Source organism: Anser cygnoides, chromosome 1, assembly GCF_040182565.1.
Source record: "Anser cygnoides isolate HZ-2024a breed goose chromosome 1, Taihu_goose_T2T_genome, whole genome shotgun sequence".
Lineage (NCBI taxonomy): Eukaryota > Metazoa > Chordata > Aves > Anseriformes > Anatidae > Anser > Anser cygnoides.
In genome coordinates this window covers 2,366,847-2,378,541 of record NC_089873.1, presented here as the reverse complement: position 1 = coordinate 2,378,541, position 11,695 = coordinate 2,366,847, and the positions used below count along the sequence as shown (strand labels likewise).

The window sequence follows — 11,695 nt, the reverse complement described above, 5'->3', positions numbered from 1 at the left end:
GTTCGTGCTTAATTTTGGGCCGTTTGGGTTAGTCACAGCCGTGGTCGGTAGGAGGCTGCTGGCAGGTTCGTGCAACTCCTTCATAAGAGGCCAGACGCTCGTGGTTTTAAAGCGTGGCAGAGTAGTTAGATGAAAACAAAGAAAATTAAAAAAAAAAAAAAAAGGGGTGGGGGGAGGATGGGACTGAAAGAAATTGAGCTTGAATTAATGTTTGACCTTTTTACAGGCCATATATTTCTTCTAATGGGAAGGTAAAAGAAGGAAAAGGTGTGAGATGGCTGTTGTGAAAGCAGAAGCAGTCTGTGGCGTGGCACAGGCTTGTTTGAACGGGGAGGGAGGAAGGGTTTATGGGATGAAGTCAAGAGAATAAAATGATGCAGAAGAGCAGCGTGGGGAAAAGGCAAGAGGCTTTAAATGTGTTCAAGTGTCTATTAGATATTTTTCAAATACAACCCGCAAATACTCCCACTGTTGGGAGAAGATGGAGACTTTGGGCAAAAATAGTAAAATATCAATGATAACGGGGTTTATATTTAGCAAATCATTAAACCGTATCACTTGGTATGAGCTTTTTGAAGGAGGATGGTGGAACAGATGTCAGAAAAAAAAAAAAATCTTAAGGGAGGCAGAAGAACGTAGAGAAAAGGAAGGGTGCACCAGAACAGGTGATCACATGTTGCAGGCTCCTGAAATCTGGCTAAACTCTGAAAGGGCCAAATTGAGAAGTGTGAAATGAGGGATGGAGCCGTGCCAGTCAGCAAGAGATGGAAACCAGACTGACTTAATGCTTCTGAGATAATCAGTGGTGTTTTTTTTTTTTGGTGGGGGGTGGTTCTGGAACGGTAGCTGTGCCAAAATGAAAAATGGTAATTTTTGAATTTTCGAACGTGATAAGAAAGAAGAAGGAAAAAAAAATAGTGAATTAACTGACAGTTCTTGGTAGTACCTGCTAGTGCTGTGTTTTAACATTTTAAATATATTGTTTGTTTCTTAGCTGCACAGAGTGGGAGTGTAGGACCTGCGGGCAGAGCAGCTCCGTGGTAGAGTCGGTGGATGCCTGGCGATGGGGACTCCTGTTCCGTGCTGCTCAGTGCTGAGCACCGTTTTCCATGTGCTATGGAAAGCAAACATGTTCAGCAAAAAGTTGGTTATTTATAAAGATGAGGAAACGTCAACTAAGATAGGTATGAATATTCGGAATTCGTATAAAAAAAAAACAAAACTGAGAACTGTGTATAAATATTTATGAGTGGGAACGGTACTAGAGAGGAATCAAAGCCATCTCGGAAAGCTTCGTGTCAATCAAAACACCTCGAGTTGTTCAAGGTGATGTAAATTCATAAAAAGGTGGATCATTCAGAACGGATCTTACGTTTGCACCGAATGAGGGCAGGAAAAAGCATCAAGGTTTGGGGCCGGGTTTTTGTGTGTGCGATGACTTGCGGTTTAATTAAGACTAAGACCGTGTTGTAGCGTCACTTCTGGGAAGACGTGTGAAGGTGGCATACGGCAGGAGCTACTCCAGCATGCAGAGCATCAGCTCAGTGCTTTCTTGAATGGAGAAAAGTAAACAAATGGAGGGGAGAAAAAAAGCTGGAAATGGAATACTGTGGCTTACGAAATGATCAGAGTAGTTTCTTAAATGCTGCTATGGCTAGGGGAAAAGAAAAAGTGATTCTTCGCTGCGATTAGGCGTAAAAGGGAATTCAGGAACACGCCCATGGGACCTTTCACCAGTGGCTTATGCTGCCAGGAGCAGACACTCAGAGGATGCCCCAAAGATGTCCCGGGGGCTCTGCTCTGCCCTGGGACGTGGTGGCATTCATGGGGACGCAGTTTGGGGAACCACATTTCAATCTTGACTTGTTTGTATTGAAGTCCGTTTCCACCCTGTGGGTTTTCCCAACTTCAGCCGTTCTGGCCGTTAGGTTTCAGCACGCAGGCTGGGCAGTTTTCCCAGCCACAGAAGGGGAAAAGGGTTTTGTGAAGTTCTTTGGATGCTACTGACTTTGTGCAGGTTCAGTTTATTTGCCTTTTTTTTTCTTTTAACAACTTAAAAGTGCTTCAGGTTGTTTGGAAATGGCTATTGCACCATTTTATAACCGTAGATCTTGTTTTTGCTACTGAAAAATAGCAAAAGCGTTGTCAGAACTTGCGCAACCCTTTAAATTCGTATTCACGTGAGTTTGTATGACTTGGCCCTTAGTGTGTGACATCTGTCTCTGTGGTTTTGCTGTGGTTTAGACGGGACTAAGTTACAGAGCTGAAAATGGACTTGCACCAAGGTTTGAGAGAGGAAAATTGGGGTTGAGATCTTACCCTTTGTGCCTTGAAATGGTTGAGGATTCAGGGCTTCGGTTTGGAAAGAGATGAGCTCCAAGCACTGGGAGAGACAGTTCTCCAGCCAGCGAAGGTTATGACTCTTTATTTGTTTTAAAAGAGGCAGGATCTGTTTGGACATTTATTAGCTATTGGTGTGCTGAGGGCAGTAGTAACAGCAGCTAGCGTGTTTTGAAAAGGCAGACTAAACAAATGCCGGGTACTGGAGGGGATGGGAAATGTTGCAAATCACAGCTGGGTTAAATCAAAGGAGGAGATGGATTTCTTGATGAGCCGGTTTTTGTCCTAAACTTTTCTCTGTTCCCAATGAATAAAACGATGATCCTCGTAGTCCTAACGACCATAGCTTTCTGGAAATGTAAAATTACCAGATCTCATTAATGCTGGGCTATATCATTCATCAAAGCACTTCTTGTGCCTCATGCTGGCTCCTTTTCTCTCCCCCTCTTAATCTTTCTCTCATTATAACGATGTGTCTGCCCTTTGGACCTATCTGCTTCCAAGGAGTTGACACCTGCAGAGATATTATTTGGTGAAGATTTGTTAACTCTTTAAGAGATGAAATGAAATGCTGAGCAGCTGGTGGGAGAAACCCAATCTGCTGGAAGCTGCTTTGCAGAATGAACGCTGCCGTAAGTACTGGGGGGAAACAAAGACCGGGCAGGTGATTGTACACCGAGGAGAAGAAATTATTTGTGCAACTGTGCAGTGCATCCTTCTGGTAAACTGCTGGTCTGTTTGTCATCAGGTCGTACAAAGGCAGTTAATGGCACCAGCTTTTCTTCTTCAAAGATACTGTAAAGATTTCCCGGTACTTTAGAGACTTGCTCCCAACCTAATGTGTTTTTTCACATGGGCTTTGTGTACTTGGGTAAGTTAAGAATAAAGTTTTCAAAATAAGGCTGACTTGCCATGAAATTAGACCTCACTGGGGACAAATGATTTTGACACATTCGTGGAAACTAGTTCTCCAAATGATACTAATAGCTCTGTAGCGCCTTTTATCTGAAGAACTAAAGCACTTCGCAAACACTCGTATTGCAGAAGTGCTGCACTGATCAGGTATTTTAGCCAAATAAATACTGTTTATAAAGGAATTTTCAAAAGAGCTTTCAGAAATACCTGTCACTGTTTCAGCGTCTTTATTCAGTGACTGAAGCTCTTATCTCTCTCAGTGGGGGATGCCAATTTACCGATGTACTTTTCGGTTAGAATCCAAGTTCCATAAGGCAGATTAGCAGTGAGAAAAATGCAAGTCTGTTTGGAAAAAAAGGACTTGAAAGTTGTTTTAAAGTCGATTCTGTAATAAATGAGCCAATTTTAGATGTATCAGGTGCCACAAAAAAAAAAAAGTCATTGGAAATGGTTAGGTCTGGGTTGTTCTAAGCTCCCCCAGCTATCATGCGAAGCAGCTGAGAGTTACCATGTGCATCCTTCCTCCTCTGTATCCGTTTTTGTCTTAGATTATGTTTCTGTTGTAAACTCTGTGGGGATCAGGTGTGGTTTCGTCATTATGTGATGACGAGCACACTAGCGTTACGATCAACATCTAGACTCCTAGACAGAGATACCACGGAAAGCGATTGTTTTTAATTACGTAATTAAAAAGCATTATTCCTCATTTAGTATTTGCCAAGCTACTGACAATATTTTGATAGCTGATATTCCAGCTGACATATCATAATAGTTGTCAAAGAATAATAGCTTAGAAAGATGTAACGAAGTTCTGCAGGAATGAGATTGAATAGAGACTATTTGGTATTTCCGTTAATCTCTGCCAAATACAAGAACACGGGATTGGAGAGGCCACTGGGTGAGCCAGTTCTGTTCTTGTCATTACGGTCAACAGACCACACAGGTAGAGGAACACACCTATTAAGACTAGTTCTTAGCTTTTCCTCCTCCTGAGAAGCAGTCCAGAACCTCGATACTTTGACGTTTATAGACGTTACTCTGATAACCCATCTGGATTTTATTGTGGTCCAAGCACGTGTCATCTTTTAATCCTGCCTCTAAATAACTTTGTCTATTTCTTCTTGCTTACATCCCTGATCTTTTTGTTTAATTAACCAAATTATCCACTTCAGCGTGTAGGGTGTGCTGATCGTTCTCCTGGCATCCAAACTGCCTTTCTGTTTCTGGTCTGCTTTCCCCTTGGTTTGAATGGGTTATTCCAGATGATGTCTCACCAGGTCCTTCAATATCGACGATATTCCCTTCCTGACCTCACCGGACAGAGCATGCCTGCAGTATCTGGGATTGTGTTTGCTTTTATGGCTGCATCCTCTGGGTGGCCCCTAGTTCTGTGATTGACCAATACACCTGGATTCATCTTATAAAGTTTCAAGCCATGCAGTCCCCACCTCAAGGAAAAGAAGATCAGTACCTGAACACACTGAAATGTGCAGTGTCAGATTATATTATATTCCTCCAGTGCTTACGGTGCGCTGTATCACGATCTCCCGTATGTTGGTAACAACTTCCAACTCTGGTTTCCTCAGCAGCTGTTTTTGCACACTGACTTTTGTGAAGTTGTGATTAAAGAATCGGTAAGAGGAGTCCCTGAACTTGTCCTTAAGGAATTTTACTGGTAACCTTTTTGCAGACCAGAAGTTCTTTCAGCATAAGTAATTACTTTTCTTTTGTAGTTCATTAACCACTGCACATTCACGTTACTAGTTTCCATCATCTCCACCCTAGTGGTTTCCTTAATTACTGTATACTTCATTATATCTATCAGGTCCATTGAATGTATTCTATTTTTTATTTTTTTAAAGAAACTTAGTTGTTTGGGCAACTTGACTTTCTTTCCGTTCCAGATCCATTGTTCCCCAAAACTTGATTTCTGAGACTTCACGGTAACGTGAGCTTCGTACTGCAGTACAGGTAGTTTCTTCAGAGCAGGATGATACCACAGATAATGAGGTGTGAAGATTAATGAGGACGTAGGTGTTTGGTAAGATCCTTGTTAGGATTTGGTATGGAATTATACAAAATCATTTGATAGGTGATCACTGTATTTTGTGCCTAGTCCAGTTGGCCAGTCCAGTAGCCTTGCTGGAACTGGGCTTTTGAAAGAGCTCAATATCCTCCAAGATCACTGTTCCTACAGCAGGGTTGTCCCACCCTGCCCGGATTTAGCGTGTTCAGGATGTCCCCAACATTCAAGTAATCGCCAGGGAAAGCTTTCCTGGGTGGGTGGATAGTGTGTGCTAGTCTAGCCTACTAGGTTCTCTGATTAGTTATAGCTTCTGTGTAACTATGCTATGTTTAATAAGTTTGCTTAGGCAGTTTACTATTTAATTCTGTATCCTTATAAAATATAAAGTGGCTGTTGATTTAAATATATTGCTGTGGGTAAATCGCTAAACTGTTGTGCAGAACAATCTGGCTCCTTGGTGAGCTGCGGTCTGTTCAGCCAAGTCTCGTGCAACCAGAATCAAGGTTTTAAATGTGGGAGGACTGAGACCCAACCACTTGTTTCTGAAATCTTCATTTCTGAAGAAGATGAAGTGGCCATACTGATCCTATGCCAGCATGGCTGCCTGCACTCTTTAAAATAAATGGTGAAAATTTGACAGATAGAGAGGAGAACTAGTTATGGTTGAAGAATACAGAAAAATACCATTTACAAGAGTAAACACAGTCTCTCTACTGTCCCCAGGAAAAAAACAACAAAGAGAAGATGAAGTACGTCTTCATCAAGGGAGAAAATAGCGAGTATTGAAAGGCTGGGCTTGTTTTGGTGCGCAGTGCTGTACGAGGGTGTAGCTCAAAGCTTAAGTGAGATATATTCAAACTGGATGCAGTCTTTAACAGGGAGCTGACAGCTTTACGACACAGTTGTAGGGGACAGGCAGATTCTCTGGCTGAATCATCTCTGGATGTTACGCAGGCATCTCATTGAAAGCAAGCCATGGAGTAAAACTCAATAGACTCTCATCTACGAGAGGCCAAACAAATGATCTAATGATCCCTTTGAGCCCTAACCTCTGTGAATCGGTTTAGCTACAAGAATTTCCACTAGGAAACATTTGGGGTTTTTATTGCGTAGAGGTTCAGGACTTGTTTAAGGGGATCGTTCTATAGGCTGCTGTATTTTGTTCCCAATATGATTCAGCTCAGTCTGGTGAGACACAAATTAAAAGCAATTAGAACTGTCAGCGGTGCTCTTTCTCATTAGAAGGCTTGACAGCTCTCTGCTGTCACAACACGTCCCTGAGCGTATCGATGCAGCGCTGCTGAAGGTGAGGAAGAGGAGGAGTCTTTCTGGACGGCGTTCTGACGGTCACTTTGGAAGTCCTTAAGACAAATTCGGCACTGAACTTCTGAGATCCACCATATTGAGCTGTCTTCGCTGCTCCAAGCAACCTGCCAACGCTCTTGTAAACTAACCAAGCCCTTCTTGCCTCCATCCTTATGACAATCTTTAGCTTCGAGTTTGGTTTGCGGGGTTTGCCTCGCCCTGTCCCGCTGTGCGGGGCCAGGGATGGAGCACGAGACACGGGCACACAAAAACACAATGCGCAGCCTGGTGAGTGCTTGGGGGCTGTCGCGGGACTTTTGGATCCCAGTTCCCTCCCGGCCACTGTTCACCTGCTCAGGTGGACCCTTTCCATCTCCCATAAGGGCAATCTGCTTTCGTCGTCCTCAGCTTGATTTCTCTTGGCAGCCGAACTGGATGTGGTTGACAGATTATGTCTGAGAAGGGCTCCGGTAATTGCTCGTTCTGTTCGGTGACTCTGGCGGTGACAGATGGTCACACTGAATGTTGAAAATGTTCGGGACCTCTGGATGATCCCCAAGCTTATGAACACCAAACTTTGCCAACGTTTCTGTTATCTATTAGCAGAAGAATTTAAAATATTTCCTTGAATTACTATTTTTTCCCCTGCATCTTAGGCATGTTTTCCTGGGTTTGTACTTTCCTGGAACAGTCTCCTTTTCATTTTTTTACTTATTAAAGAAAGTCTCAAGATGTTAGTACAGACTGGCATAAGTAAGTGCCAACTGCTCTTGCAGACTCGTTAACAAATTTATTTTTGCCTGAGAATGGCACATATGGCCCGGAACGGAAATATTAGGGTCTGTAGTCTTTGTGAGGGCTGGCAGATATTGTCTGAAGAAATAGCATTTGGGTCAGGCATAAATTTCATTTTTGTTTTTGTTGCCGGAAGGACGTCTCAATTTTTTTTCTGAGGTGATGGTCTTCAATCATTCAGCAGCCCTGTGACAGCTCTGGAGATGCAAAAAAAAAAACAACCACCAGAAGTCAGGAAAGCAGCCAATTTATTTACGGCATCCCTTTATTGCAGTTTAGTAGCTGCAGACAGGGTAAGTCAGCTTATGTGCCTGAATTTCATGGACCACAAATTGCCTGCAAACCTTGGTGGAGGAGGATGGCTCGGCTGAGCTGCCAGGTGTGAGTTTGGTGCTGTGTCGGGGTTTATAGGTTTTATAGGACGTGGAGAAAGCAACCCGAATGGGAGTTGTACTCACATTTACACACTTACGTTGACTTCTTCCTTGTACGTGCTCTGAAATGCTGACCGTGCTCTGTTTTCCAGGTAGTTTCACAATGTTGCCACCTCTGAGAGCCAAGCAGGGAGTTGTAGTGCCTTTGTACAGATTCCTTCATCCCCCCCTTGCTCTGATGAGATAAATATTGTGGCTGCGTGCCACACTTCAATGCATACACAACTGGAATCTCATCCTGTTCCTACTTCTCGGTAATATGGCACAATTTATGTTTGGAAAATGCTTCTATAGTCTTTCAAAACACATCAGGGCCCCGGCTGCAGGATGGGGGTGTCAGCCACCGAGCGTGGACCAGAACGGGCAAATCTTTTTTGCTGCTGTCTCAGGTTTTTCATGCAGGTTTTTTAATCTTCAGCAAGTTTATCGCACTCGATCACGTTTGTATATTCAGCCAGGGTATGTGGCAAACTGGCTTAAAAAGAGTTTCTTGCTGTTGTGAGCCATTCTGATGGATGTCTGGATAATTGTCCTATCTGCATACGTGAAAAGGAGAAGGAAATGATTGCATCCCCAGCCTTATTTAACGGAGTGAAGGTTGTTCTGAAGATCTAGAGGGAGGAGATTGACGCAGCTCGGATACATTTAAATCAAATCAGTAAATTAATCAACATCTTGTTATGGTGGCGTAGTGTGCTAGGCTTAATTACGGAAAAAATGGTAGCTGATGTGTGTATATATATGTATTTGGAGGAATAATTCAGGATGGTTGGACTTTGTGATTGCCTGAGATGCACGAGGGAGCAGGCCAGGGGCTGGGTAAGTTTGCCATCCATCCATCCATCACCTTTCGGCAGGAGATGCAGGTGGGTTCCCAGCTCGGGATGCCTGGCATCTTCGGCAGCTCTCACTGCCTTCCTCCAGCGTGGGGTCTGTGTGTATGTTTGGGCATTTTGCTGTTTTTGAGAGTTGTGTGGCTACTTTTCCCTGTTTCTCACTTAATTTCATTGATGAATTCATCAGTGCCACTGCTCTGTGTCCTTTGCTTGGAACTTTCAGTCCTTTTATTTTCTTAATTAAGGTAACGGGGCAGGTGGAAGTAATCTTTTTGTGCTTCTCCCAACTGCTTTTTTTCTCTTTCTCCTTGCCTTGAAGCTAATTTTTGGAAGTGAAGGACTCTGGATCTCAACGTGGCTCCTAAAGGAGTGCCCCAGTCCAGAACTGGATGCTTACAGCAGCAACAATTGCAGAATCTGAAGGAAATCTTGCTGATGCCAGCCTTGAATTAAACACACTAAAAGATGAGATGGAGGATCTTTTTGTGTTTTACTGGTGTTTCGCAGCTTTTTAATCAGAATTGTTAAAAGTATGGGCGCTTTCCATTGTCAGGGAACGAAGCGTGCCACTGAGATGCTCCTCGGTGTGCTGGCAGGTGGATATGGTGCAGTGCAGCCGGGCAGACCCCCCTGCTGAGCTCCTGGGCAGACCTGGAGAACAAAACGGCCTGGATGTGGCCCTCCTGCTTCCTCCCTGTGAGCCAGCTTGCTCGGTGCTCTGTTGGGCATCTCTATATCCAGCCAACTTCAGTAGGACAGCAGTGCTCTAACCCACTTCTGTGCAAGCTCCTTTGCTAGAAGGCTGAACAACTCAACAGTCTCTTTTCATCACTTTCTCCAAGACTTACTTATGTGCTGGGATTATCAAAGATGGTATTAACGGTCGGGGAAAGAACTACTGTATACAACTACTCATTCTGGGGGAAAAACCTGTGCAGGTGTGGAAAACAGCACTTGTCTGAGATGCTCTGGGGGGAGCAGTACTTGTGGTGCTGATAGGAAAGCCAAAGCAGGCACGATGAGGCTCACCAGGCAATGTCTGAGCGTGCCAGCCTCAGCAGCACACGCAGGCTCTGGCAAGGCAGCCCAGCCGTGCCACAGCTGCTGGCCTTCTTCCCTGATGTCCCCGTGAAGCATCTCTGCGTTGGAGGGGAGTTGAAAGCTCTGCGAACGCTGCTGGGAAACCCTCTGGGGTTTGCTTTCCTCAAGTGTTTGTGATGCTCTTTTCTTCCCTGGTGCAGCTGTTCCGGATTACTTCATCTACTATTTTGGATAGTCAGTCGTGGGATCGATGCAGGAAAGTCAGACTTCCAGCAAAGGCTGCTCTGCTTCGACACTCTGCTTTTTCCAAATGTAGCTGGAGAGAGTAATTACTTCTGAAAGTTACTCTCTTCCCCTCTCTATTGAAATGAAACAAAACTAAGGAAAGAAGACAGCCGCCTGCTTTGCCTTTGCAGGATTCCCACGTTGCTCAACCCAGGTCAGATAAGTCCAGTAACACCAGACCCAAGTTAAAAATTGAGCGCTTGGGATTTCTAGCAACCCCCCTGACTGCCACTTGCATCTCACTGGCTAAGTGGTTTAACGCAGAAAATAATCCAGTAGGAAGGTCACGTTCAGGTGAGCCAAGGGCAATGTAAGTGCTTTTAAGCATCTGCTGCTCTCTGAATGTAGCTGAGAGCCTTGGCTGGGACAGGGTAGATGCTCTCCTGAATTTTGGGGCATTACCTGTTGCTTTGGGACTTGCTGGGTTTTAGAAACAGAAGTACTTTTCAGCTGTTGCTTGAGCTTTTTGCAATGCTGGTGTGGGTTTTGGGATGGTTTCCCTCTGTCAGCAGCTGCCTGCCTCCTGCCTGGCGTGCCGAGTTGTCCTTCCCTTGCCGGGTCCCTGAGAGCCTGCGGTTCTGTAAGAGACTGCGTTGTGCAAATCAGCAGAAGTAGCTGCAAAGTAGCTGAACTTTGTTCTCAGGTGGTTGTATTTAACGGAGAGTCTGGTACCCGATGTCTTCAGCAGCCTCAAGGGCTCTGCTATCTCATTATGTTGGTCTTAGGAAATATTTTAATGATTCTCATTCCTCTGGCAGTGGCCACCGTGGTGACGATGCTGAGATGTCTGACAGAAGCTGGGTGACCTCGGGAACCGCAGTAACAGAAGGGGGATGGAATTTGGCAGTGCTAAATGCAGGGTTCACGCGCTTGGGGATTGATACAGAAATATCAGCTGTAATCTAGGAGCTCATCAATTGGAAATGATGGAGGGTAAGGAGTGGTGATTACACCACCAGTTGATTACAGAATGACTTTGAGCTGCCAAAGTGATGCTGCTCAGAAAAAAAAAAAAAAGGCAAATGTAACCCGGGCAGGGGTATTTCCAGCAGAGATTGGAAAGTGTTCATGTCGCTGTACACGTCTCTGGTTAGATGGTATCTGAAATACTGGACGTGGTTTCTGGTCATCTCTACTGGGGCAAAAATGAGAGTAAAGTAGTCTGAAAGGTGATACAGTTCTTGACAGAAGGCATCAGGCTCCTGAAGTGGGGGTGAAGAGCTATTTCCTTTTAAATAAAATAAAAATAGTTGTCACAGATAAGAGTAAAGAAGCCAGAAATATACCTGGAAATTGGAAGCAAGTTCCTAGCAAGTAGAGAAGTGAGCTCTGAACAGTGAAGGCAAGAAACTTTGGGTGTTTGAGCTTGTGATAGTAACGAAGGGGAGATGTGGGAGATTGTACTCGGAGGAGCTGAAGGGTGAGCTTAATGACCCTGCAAATCCTCTCTAGTTTTTTGCCCTTGTTTGACACGCTTCAGGTTTTAAAATCAGTTTGTATTTAAATGGGAGACTTCGAAAGCAATTACAGGGAAGGCTTGCCAGTTTTCTGTTGTTGGGTATAGCTGCAAATGAAAGAAATGTTCCATTTATTGTAGAAAACAGCTACTGCTGTTGCCTCTCATAGAAACCATATCGGTTTTGTTGTTACTTGAAGTCTGAGAAATGATGAAATCTTTAATAACTTGGTGCTTGCCCGTGTTCTCCCGGGCTTGTGGC

General features: G+C 44.2%; 1 protein-coding gene and 1 long non-coding RNA gene across 9 annotated transcripts in view; both read left to right on the top strand.

The window, feature by feature from the left end:
• The window catches only part of EXOC4 (exocyst complex component 4), a 381,730-nt gene that overhangs the window by 151,377 nt on the left and 218,658 nt on the right, over positions 1–11,695 (top strand). The gene's annotated exons all lie outside the window — the stretch shown is intronic.
• The window catches only part of LOC106038717 (uncharacterized), a 55,901-nt gene that overhangs the window by 32,561 nt on the left and 11,645 nt on the right, over positions 1–11,695 (top strand). For 3 of the 4 annotated variants that reach the window (XR_010832971.1, XR_010832991.1, XR_001208785.3), the window contains exons 2-3: positions 995–1,184; positions 5,160–10,910. This is a non-coding gene — a long non-coding RNA (uncharacterized lncRNA). The remainder of the gene's footprint in view (positions 1–994; positions 1,185–5,159; positions 10,911–11,695) is intronic. The other variant, XR_010832967.1, reaches the window with a different exon arrangement.